The following is an 11819-nucleotide window of genomic DNA, read 5'->3' as shown; positions in this document are numbered from 1 at the left end:
TTTCAGGACAATAACTTGTGTGCAAGTGTATGGATCTTTCTGAAATTGTACTACAAGGTTCCATATCACAAAGGGAAAGCTGGGTTTGAGTTTGGGGGTAATTGCCCTAAACGTTTAGGAATTTGGGGCTAAAAAGGGGCCAATAAACACATTTTTCTAGTTTCCAGTCAATAACTTGTGTTCAAGTGTATGGATCTCTCTGAAATTGTACTGCAAGGTACCATACCACAAAGGGAAGACTGGGATTAAGTTTGGGGGTGATGAATCATAAGGGGGTTCAAAAAATTTGGGGGGGGATTTTTTTTTTTTTCCTTTTTTTTCTTTTTTTCCTTTTTTTTTTTCTTTTAAATTTTCCATTTTAAGTTGGTTATTTCTGATTTATATTTAAAAGCAAATAATAATGATATGGTAGGAGATACACACCAAACAGGATGTGTAAATTATTATATAATAAGTATTGTGTAATAGCAAGAAATTTTCAATTGCACAGTATTGCACAATAGCAAGAAATCTTCAATTGCACAGTATTGCGCAATAGCAAGAAATCTTCAATTGCACAGTATTGCGCAATAGCAAGAAATATCCAATAGCACAATATTGCGCAATAGCAAGAAATTGTTAATTGTACAGTATTGCGCAATAGCAAGAAATATTTAATTGCACAGTATTGTGCAAAAGAAGATACTTCGTATGAATTGCTTATTTCTTGACCAATTTCAATGGGGTTTTATTCTTGAATTCTTGGGGTTCTTTAATATAATAATAATAATAATAATAAATTCTTTATTTAAAGGGTAAACTCAGTTAGTTACAATAAACTAATCTTCCCTGAGGCCCTCACATACAAATTACAATACAATCAAAAACAGATATTTACACAAAGTTAATTTACAGTCAATTAGTTCAATGTAATATTACTAACATGATAAGATATAAGGCTGTTCAAGATGTACATGTAGTCAAAAAATCAAATACAAATAAAAATAAAAGAATATACAAATACATTGTAGAAAATATAATCTTATCAGGACTGTGTTAAGTACTTCTTGATACTTTGTTTAAAAGTATAAGTGTTTTGAGCTTTACGCATTTTGTGTGGTAGTCCATTCCATAACACTGATCCAGAATAAACAAAAGATTTCTTAAATAGCTCAGCTTTTGGCTTAGGAACTATCAGATTACCTTGAGTGACGCCTCTCAGGGAGTAAGGATTATTATCTGATTTCAGTTTAAACTTTTGAACTAGGTACATTGGTGCTTCCATAAGCATACATTTATATAGAAGTAAATATTTGTGGTATTTTATTCTATTGTCAACTGTCATCCACCCAAGTTTTTTAAATAAGGGGGCTGAGGGGGATAAAGGATCTGCATCTAGAATTAATCTTGCTGCCCTTTTTTGGAGTTTTAAAATTCTTGCTATCCCTTCATTTTTACATTCACCCCAAATAATACAGCAGTAGTCAATCAGGGGCAGAATATATCCATTGTAATATGTTTTCCTTGCATTTATGTCTAAAAATTTCTTTATTTTAGAAAGAAGGTATATTCTGGATGATATATTAGCACAAACTTGGTCAATTTGATTTCTCCAGTTAAGTGTGCTGTCAATTTTAACACCTAATAATTTTTCACATGAAGAATTTTGTAATACTTTTGAATCTATTATTAAGTTTGGTTGATAAGTCTGAATTGATAGTTTCTGCTTTGTTCCAGTAACCAAACATTTTGTTTTATTTGCATTAATGAACATGTTATTCATTTTGCACCACTCTTCTGCTGAATCTAACCGTGTATTTAGTTTTTGGATTTTGGGCCCCGTTTTTAAATTGGTCCACATTGAGGTCCAAAGGGTCCAAAATTAAACTTTGTTTGATTTCATCAAAAATTGAATTATTGGGGTTCTTTGATATGCATAATCTAACCGTGTATTTAGATTCTTAATTTTTGGTTCCGTTTTCAAATTGGTCTACATTAAGGTCCAAAGGGTCCAAAATTAAACTTAGTTTGATTTTAACAAAAATTGAATTCTTAGGGTTCTTTGATATGCTGAATCTAAACATGTATTTAGATTTTTGATTATGGGCCCAGTTTTCAAGTTGGTCCAAAATTAAACTTTGTTTGATTTCAACAAAAATTGAATATATGGGGTTCTTTGATATGCTGAATCTAACCATGTATTTAGATTTTGATTTTTGGGCCCCGTTATCAACTTTGTCCACATTGAGGTCAAAAAGGTCCAAAATTAAACTTTGTTTGATTTCATCAAAAATTGAATTCTTGGGGTTCTTTGATATGCTGAATCTAACCATGTATTTAGATTTTGGATATTGGACCATAATAGGTGAATGTCCAATTTAAAATTTTTAAGTTCTTAGACCACATTCATTCTGTGTCAGAAACCTATGCTGTGTCAAATATTTAATCACAATCCAAATGCAAAGCTGTATCAAGCTTGAATGTTGTGTCCATACTTGCCCCAACTGTTCAGGGTTCGACCTCTGCGGTCGTATCAAGCTGCGCCCTGCGGAGCATTTTATTTTTTTATATTATAGACAATTCACCAATGTTTAAGAAATATTATAAGCAACCTTGGGTCATTTATGCCTTTGATCTTCTAACTTTTTTTTTTTAAAAAAGGTTCTAAAATGTTAGAGGTCATCCTTTAAGTGAGACATAGACATGCCATGCATGAGGAAGACAGTTTGTATTGATCAAGTAAATATTTGTTGTAAGAACACTTGATGGAAAATTGTGTTTTCAAATGTTTTTTTATTGGTCTTTGCTGTGTCATACTAAATAGATATAAATAAAGGAAAAGTGTCCTTCAAATTAATATATGTTTATAGTTTCCAATGTGTCATTTGGGCATTAAATTTCATCATTAAATATAAAACATAAACAAAATAGTTTATGTGGAACATGTTTGATCTATAAACAGTAAATCAATTTAAACTAATGATTTTATAGGACTTACTATGTCCTTACCAAGCAGTGATACAATGATCTTCATTTGTGTTCACTGACCATAGACATTTATATTCATTTATATTAGGATATTCCAATTTTTTATGATAGAAATTCCTTTGGATAATGTCCAGAAAAAATCACCTGTTTACTACTCGGTCAATAATAAGTTTGTAAATGGACCATGAATTTACTGATCTAATAAAAAAATTATAGGACCAGAGAACTAATTGTATTTTTTTAAATAACAATTTTCTTCCTAATCATCAATAATTAATTATAAATCAGCAATAATTAAATTATAAATAAACAATAAGGGTAAGTTGTATGGTAATGTATCTTCCCCATCTTGATTAAATGCTAATGTTGATTTTTATTTCCTCTTCATTTGGTGGGAAGTAATGTCTCATTGGCAATCATACCACATCTCCTTATTTTTATATTTAAAAGTTGATGCTTTAAAAACTGGTCAAACTTAAACCTGAAGATGTACAAAATGTATTTGATTATTCAAGTATATAAATCAGCAATGAAATGAAATATTGCCCAGTTTAGGTTATTGTACAGTTTACTCATAAGAAAAATTGAAATACTGTTGATTGTTAGGAAAACGAAATTAATTTGAATGAATGCAAGAATCTTTTACTTTTAAAATTTTGTTTTGAATAATTCCAAATTAAATTTTTTTTTTTATAAAAGTTGTTTTTCTCGTACAAGTTTTCCCTAAAAAAATAGCTAAAATTTTAGATTCTTTTCACCATAACATCAAATAAGCTTAAAAAAAATGGCAATTCTTTATTTAACAGAGATACAAAAATGTGGCTGGGATGATAATTTCTTGTGATCTCAACCATCCCCTGTTACAACTTCTGACAAGGTTCCTGGCCTGGGACAGGTATACAAAAATGTGGCTGGGATATGATAGTTTCTTGTGATCTCAACCATCCCCTGTTACAACTTCTGACAAGGTTCCTGGCCTGGGACAGACACACAAAAATGTGGCTGGGATAGGATAGCTTCTTGTCATCTCAACCATCCCCTGTTACAACAACTTCTGACAAGGTTCCTGGCCTGGGACAGGTAAACACAAATGTGGCTGGGATATGATAGTGACTTGTGATCTCAACTATTCCCTGTTACAACAACGTCTGACAAGGTTCCTGGCCTGGGACAGGCACACAAAAATGTGGCTGGAATATGATAGTTTCTTGTGATCTCAACCATCCCCTGTTACAACAACTTCTAACAAGGTTCCTGGCCTGGGACAGGTATACAAAAATGTGGCAGGGATATGATAGTTTCTTGTGATCTCAACCATCCCCTGTTACAATTTCTGAAAAGGTTACTGGCCTGGGACAGGTACACACAAATGTGGCTGGGATATGATAGTTTCTTTTGATCTCAACCCTTTCACAACAATTTCTGACAAGGTTCCTGGCCTGGGACAGGCACACAAAAATGTGACTTGGATATGATAGTTTCTTGTGATCTCAACCCTCCCCTGTTACAACAACTTATGACAAGGTTCCTGGCCTGGGAAAGGTACACAAAAATGTGGCAGGAATATGATAGTTTCTTGTGATCTCAACTATTCCCTGTTACAACAAAGTCTGACAAGGTTCCTGGCCTGGGACAGGTACACAAAAATGTGGCTGCGATAAAATAGTTTCTTAACAGTCCCATATGTGCTAGATTTAAAAAAAAAAAATAACAAAACTATATTTTGTCTGCTTTACAAATATTTTATTATAGGTCATACGATATAAAGGTAAATGAATGAAAAGTGTCCTTCAAATAGATTTAAGTTTCAAGTTTCTATTTTGTCACATAGCATTTGATCCTTTTCAATAAAAGATAAAAATATTAGCTCCAATATATATATTCATGACATACAAAAAAATCAGAAATAAAAGATAAACACATAAAAAAAACCATGTGGGACATGTCTGATAAGATGGTATATAATATAATTTAATTAGTTGTTAGTTTTAATAATTTTTGTTGGATTTATGTATTTTTTTCTTACCTAGCAATGGTATATTGATCATCATATTGGGTTGATATATGGCAAATACTATTTTTTGTGAAGACCATAGAAGGTTTTATTTATCTTTTTTATCCAGGATATTCCTATTTTTTATAATTACTGGGATTCCATTTATTTAATCCCACACAACCAAAAATTTTCAGTTGTTTACAACTGTGTTTATAATAAGTTTATGAAGATTTGTACTAATAATTAAAGGAGGAATGGAAAAATCAAGATTGTATGATGAATAGAATTTTTCTTCCTTGTGTGGATGATCAGTAATTAAAAATCAGAAATAATTGAAATTTAAAACCAAACAAGATGTCATTAGTTATTATCACTATTTTCATCTTGTATAAATTCTGATACAAATTCAGACAAAACTGCCTGTCCCATGTCTGAAACACCAATATTGATTGTCTTGACTTATATCTTCATGTTTTTATTTGTACATGTAGGAATATTGAAAATTGATTGTTCTTTTGTCTATTGTTCAATAAGGTGTGTCCACTTCTAAATGTCTTTTGTGCTCCTTTTTTATTATTCAGTTGACATATTTCCCACATCTCCATTCATTCGTAATAAAGGAAGAAACAGAGACGTGGGGTATGTATCAATTAGACAGCAACAAAACAACAAAAAAGGTGTGAATACCATATGTCAAGGTCTAAATCGTCCAGAGTCTATAAAAATTAAGAATAGTTACAATCAAAGATCTGCCATGTACAACCCATGTACAACCCATTTTAAATATAATAGAAAATATGCAGATATGAGGTATAACAATTTCTGATACATGGTTGAGAATGTCCTTCTTAAACATTTTGGGTATAATTACTAAAACTTTTATCTGATTTTAAAAAAAACATCTACATTGTTATGCCTTTGAAATGGCTGCCCCATAGTACATTTGCAGTAAATGAAAATTTTTGTGTATACCATTTATTGGTCTATTATGATAATAGAAATGTTATGGCCTGCATTTTTGTTAGACAATCAGAATGGTCAACACTTTTACCAATACACCTTATCGCTATTTGTCCCCCATTACTGGACATCACAAAGGTTCCTGTAAAATTTTGATGTCACAATAGAAAATATCTGACGCCAAAATGGAAAAGTGATTGTTGTATGACGTGAAAAGTTCAATCAGCGCAGATTTCCAAATAGAGATAAGGTGTATTGTTTCTCTCACAATCAACTCCTGTGGAAACAACCAGTGTTAATTTTGCATTTTTAGTGAGTCTCCTGAAAATGTAGCTCATACCTGAAAAATGTTTGGGAAAAGTCTGGTTAACCCTGAAATCTTACTAACATACACTTTAAGTAGGAATTGAGTTTTGTACCTCAAGCATACATTATGAGTGTGAATGGGTTTTTATCCTGCCAAGCTGTGTCCTGAGTGATCACATGGGGATCAAAAGATCATGTGCAGAATTCTGAATTCTGAAGACATATTGTGAAACCAATGATGTTTTATGATATATTAAATTTACTTGCAGACAGTATAAACATCATTTTAATCATACACAACCATCTTTTGTTATTTTGTTATTTGCCCTTAATTTAAAAAAATGAGATGTCTATCAGCTGAATTTTATATATGCACTTGCATATAGTACCTTAGTAAATCAAAATTTATAAAATATTACTACTGTTAATTAAGAAATTATTGCGAGGTTTTTATTAATGCAAATAATGCTACTTGGCGAGTGTCGCAATAATGAGAACTTGCATTCTGATATTTGATACATATAGCTGTATGCAGATTTTCTTGACATCGCAATAATAAATCTCACATTTTAGTCCATTCTTGAAAAATCTCAATGATAAATGAACGTAATAGCTTCTTAATTTGATGTACATTTTTTTGTATTCATAATTAAATATAAAAGGTAAAATATCAAATTAAGTCATTTAATTAGAAATATTAAAGTGTTTTATCAGTATCTCATGCTTGTGTAAGTAATTCAATAAATGATGGTACAAATTACCTGCATATTGATATCAAAGTAGTTTCCCACACTTTTTTCAAATACTATTGTTCCCATTCATTCCTATAGCTTCTGCCTTACTTGGGAAGAGTAAAGCTAATGATGTAGCTGGGGTTAGCCACTAAATTTATACACATTGAATTATAGTTTCAAATACTTCTAATGTCTTTGTAAATATGCACAAATGCTCTCTTTTTAGCTCACCGGGGCGGACCCCATGTGAGCTTATGCCATCACTTGCCGTCGTCTGTCGTCGTCGTCTGTCGTCGTCTGTCATCGTAAACTATTTCAAAAATCTTCTCCTCTGAAACTACTGGGCCAAATACCTTCAAACTTTAACTAAATGTTCCTTAGGGTATCTAGTTTATAAATTGGATCCGAAGTTTTGATCCATCGACAAACATGGCCGCCATGGCTAAAAATAGAACATAGGGGTCAAATGCAGTTTTTTGCTTATATCTCAAAAACTAAAGCTTTTAGAGCAAATCTGACATGGGATAAAATTGTTCAATTGGTCAAGATCTATCAGCCCTGAAATTTTCAGACGAATCGAACAACTCATTGTTGGGTTGCTGCCACTAAATTGGTAGTTTTAAGGAAATTTTGCAGTTTTTTGTTATTATCTTGAATATTATTATAGATAGATATAAACTGTAAACAGCAATAATGTTCAGCAAAGTAATTTTTGAATGACCAAAATTGTCAATTGACCCCTTAAGGAGTTATTGCCCTTTAAAGACAATTTTACACAATTTGTTCATCAAGTTTGCTAACATTTAAAAATCTTCTCCTCTGAAACTACTGGGCCAATTACCTTCAAACTTCATCTAAATGTTCCTTAGGATATCTAGTTTATAAATTGTATCCGAAGTTTTAATCCATCTACAAACATGGCCGCCATAGCTAAAAATAGAACATAGGGGTCAAATGCAGTTTTTGGCTTATATCTCCAAAACTAAAGCTTTTAGAGCAAATCTGACATGGGTTTAATTGTTCAATTGGTCAAGATCTATCAGCCCTGAAATTTTGAGACAAATCGAACAACCAATTGGTAGTTTTGAGGAAATTTTGCAGATTTTGTTATTACCTTGAATATTATTATAGATAGATATAAACTGTAAACAGCAATAATGTTCAGCAAAGTAAGATCTACAGAAAAGTAAAATGACCAAATTTGTCAATTGACCCCTTAAGGAGTTATTTCCCTTTAAAGACAATTTTACGCAATGTGTTCATCAAGTTTGCTAACATTTAAAAATCTTCTCTTCTGAAACTATTGTGCCTAATACTTCTTCACTTTGAATGAATGTTCCTTTAGGAATCTAGTTTATGAATTGTATCCGAAATTTTGATCCCTCAACAAACATGGCCTCCATGGCTAAAAATAGAAAATAGGGGTGAAATGCAGTTTTTGGCTTATATCTCAGAAACTAAAGCATTAACAGCAAATTTGACATGGGTAAAAATGTTCAAAAGGTCAAGATCTATCAGCCCTGAAATTTTCAGACGAATCGAACAACCCATTGTTAGGTTGCTGCCACTAAATTGGTTGTTTTAAGGAAATTTTGCAGTTTTTGGTTATTATCTTGAATATTATTGAAGATAAAGATAAACTGTAAACAGCAAAAATGTTCAGCAAAGTAAGATCTACAAAAAAGTTTATATGACCAAAATTGTCAATTGACCCTTAAGGAGTTATTGCCCTTTAAGGACAATTTTACACAAGTTGTTTTATGTTTTTTAAAACTTTAAAAATCTTCTAAAATGAATCTAGTATAAATTTTGTATTTCATTTCCTTGTACGTCAAGAAACATAGACACTATGGCTAAAATGGAACATATGGGTAAAAAGCAAAAATAATCATTGATGAAAGATTTAAGCAAAAAAAAATAACAGGAGAGCGATTCAGGCTCTTGAGAGCCTCTTGTTTTATTAAACGAATGTGTCTGAGTACAAATTTACATTTTGGACCAAAAGCTTTGATGGGTGTCTTCAAATATTTTACAGGAGTGGTACATTGAAAAATAGTGAAAATAAGATAAGAAAATTGTCTGTCTAGCTAAATAATTGGCTGGATGGCAGCACAGAGGAATGCTTTGATTTGATGTTACCAATAAATAATATCACCACTTACATCATAACAGAATACAAAGCATCAAAGTTTCGATACTATATTACAGATATTATCGGGGATTCATTTATTTTACTCGAATTTAATGTCCTATATCCTAATATTTTTTGATTCATTGAAACAGTAATATAATCTTACATGTGAAGTTTTCAGTTGTTTGAAATTCTCTTCCGGTTTCATATGATGACTTCCGAATTGCGTATTACACAATAATTACTAATTGTGCAATTAAACTGCGGTTTAGATACTTGGTTCTCTTTAAATTTTTATGAAACTGAAAGCGTTACATAAACAAGTGTTTTTAATTTGATTGATTTGTGTATGCAAGCACGTACTATCATTGATTTGTATTCCTAACTTTACTTATATAACAATTGATTAATGCTCTTACTGTGAAGGCCAGTTTAAGTCACATACACCAATCAACAATTTTTAACGTTTACATGACTTTATATGCAGTAATGAGAGCTTTCTGTAATTCAGTGGTGCTTCCCTTGACCTAGTAGATATAACCATCATCCTATATCTGCGCTAGTGGAATAATACTTTAGTTCAGTTGGTAACGAGGTGTCTTACTGCTTCAGGGGTCCAAGGTTGAGGCCCTGACTGGTACAGTTGTAATTTTGGAAGAACAAAATCATGTTATACTGTAACATTTGGTGCTCTGAATGATGAATCAAAGAGATTAAATGTGTTAAGCATGGGATGGAGCTGGATCTCCTGATTATTGTATATAGACCCTTGAGTGTATACAGCAGTGCTTTCCTTAAACTAGAAGAAATGTAACCACCCTCCTTTAGCAGTGGTTATTTGAAAGGAAAATCATGTTCTACTGTTATAAAGGTATGGGACTCGTGGGAGTTGAAAAAAGAATTTATTTTACTCTTTGCTGGTGAAAACAGAACATTGTAGTATTACTATGTTGGACTAGTTTATTACACCCCTGCTGTAGCAGAGGGGGCATTAAGTTTTACCCTTGTCCGTCTGAATGTCTGTATGTCCGTACGTCCAGAAATTGGTTTCCGTTCTCTTTAGTTTGTCTCAACCAAATGTTATGAAACTTATTCACAATGCTTATTACCACAAAAAACAGATCAAGATCGAAATTTGGTGGTGTCACTTTTACCTTTTTAGAGTTATGCCCCTTTACAAATGGAAAAATTGCTGAATTTTTCATTTCCGTTCTCTAACTTAAGTTTGCCTCAACCAAATGTTATGAATCTTATACACAATGCTCATTACCATAAAACACTGATCTAGTTTGAATTTAGGGTTGCATCACATTTTTAACTTTCTAGAGTTATGCCCCTTTACAAATGGAAAAATTGCTAAATTTTTTTCGTTTCTGTTCTCTAACTTAAGTTTGCCTCAACCAAATGTTATGAAACTTATACACAATGCGAATTACCACAAAACTCGGATCAAGTAGGAATTTGGGTAGCGTCACTTTTACTGTTCTTGAGTTATGTCCCTCTATAATGTTATATGCAAGCCAGGGCATCATCTGTGTCCCATGGACACATTATCCATTTATTTTAAATGGCACAAACACATTTTGATTATACAACTACCAAAGTAAAAGGAACAATCTTTTCTGTTTGTCATTTATCTTTTGCATCATTTTGTGGGTATCTTATTAATTTTAAAAAAAAGTCAATAACTGATATATTTTTTATTACATTTTACTTACTTCATGCAAGCAACCTTTTTCTTAAAAGCAACAATCTTTTCTGTTTGTCATTTATCTTTTGCATCATTTTGTGGGTATCTTATTAATTTAAAAAAAAAGTCAATAACTGATTTATTTTTTATCACATTTTACTTACTTCATGCAAGCAACCTTTTTCTTAAAAGCAATGGGCTCATAATTTTCCTCCAGCTGATCAGTTCGAAGAGATGAATACAAACTGAAACTTGTTTTTAAAAAAATGACCAATTGGTATATTAGGAAAGGACAAAGCCTATTTCATGAGTAACTTTAAATTCCCTGGGTCAAATTTTTAAGTTAAAATAATGCATAAAAAAATTGATAAAATACATTTTGAAAAGATAATGTGAAATCATTATATAATATAATTAAACTTTTTTTGTTAGATTTATTTATTTTCTTACGCAACAGTTTAACTACAGCCTTCATTAACAGTTTAACAGTCTGCATTTTGATTGTTATCTGTGTGGTCAGTCTTTATGTATGTGGTCATAAAATATTATTAAATTGGGATGTTCCATTTATATTTAGATACTTCATTTGTATTTATATATCCTGAATACATTGTTCATATATTTACTAAATACGTCAATCAGCACCTATCCTTTATTTGAAACTTTTTCATTGTTGTTTATTTAAGATCATAATCAAGTAAGGGGCTTATAAATCATATTCATAGTTGTCATTGAACTTCTATACCATATCCTAGATTTTTTTATAGTTAGCACAACAAAAATAGTCATTAATTTTCTTTTTTAGAGATATTCTAGAAAATATTTTCTGTTTTGATTCATACCTGTGTACCAATGCAGCTATGGAAAAATACCAGTATTAACATAAATATAATGTTGGATTAAATGAAGGTATTCAGTTTATCTTATTTTATCAACAATTAGCAATGACCATTTACTATAAAATTTAGTTCTGCAATATTTTTTAATCATTATGCTTTTAATAGTATGAATATATCAAAAATTCTTTTTTTTTTT

At 31.2% G+C, this 11819-nt stretch overlaps 1 protein-coding gene across 1 annotated transcript in view; it reads left to right on the top strand.

The window, feature by feature from the left end:
- Positions 1 to 11819, top strand: part of LOC127738314 (uncharacterized) — a 94579-nt gene that overhangs the window by 61172 nt on the left and 21588 nt on the right. The window lies entirely within an intron of this gene.

The sequence above is a fragment of the Mytilus californianus genome, unplaced genomic scaffold (genome assembly GCF_021869535.1).
Source record: "Mytilus californianus isolate M0D057914Y unplaced genomic scaffold, xbMytCali1.0.p SCAF_4, whole genome shotgun sequence".
Taxonomy (NCBI): domain Eukaryota; kingdom Metazoa; phylum Mollusca; class Bivalvia; order Mytilida; family Mytilidae; genus Mytilus; species Mytilus californianus.
Note: the sequence above shows the minus strand (reverse complement) of the source record. Positions and strands in the feature narration are given on the sequence as shown.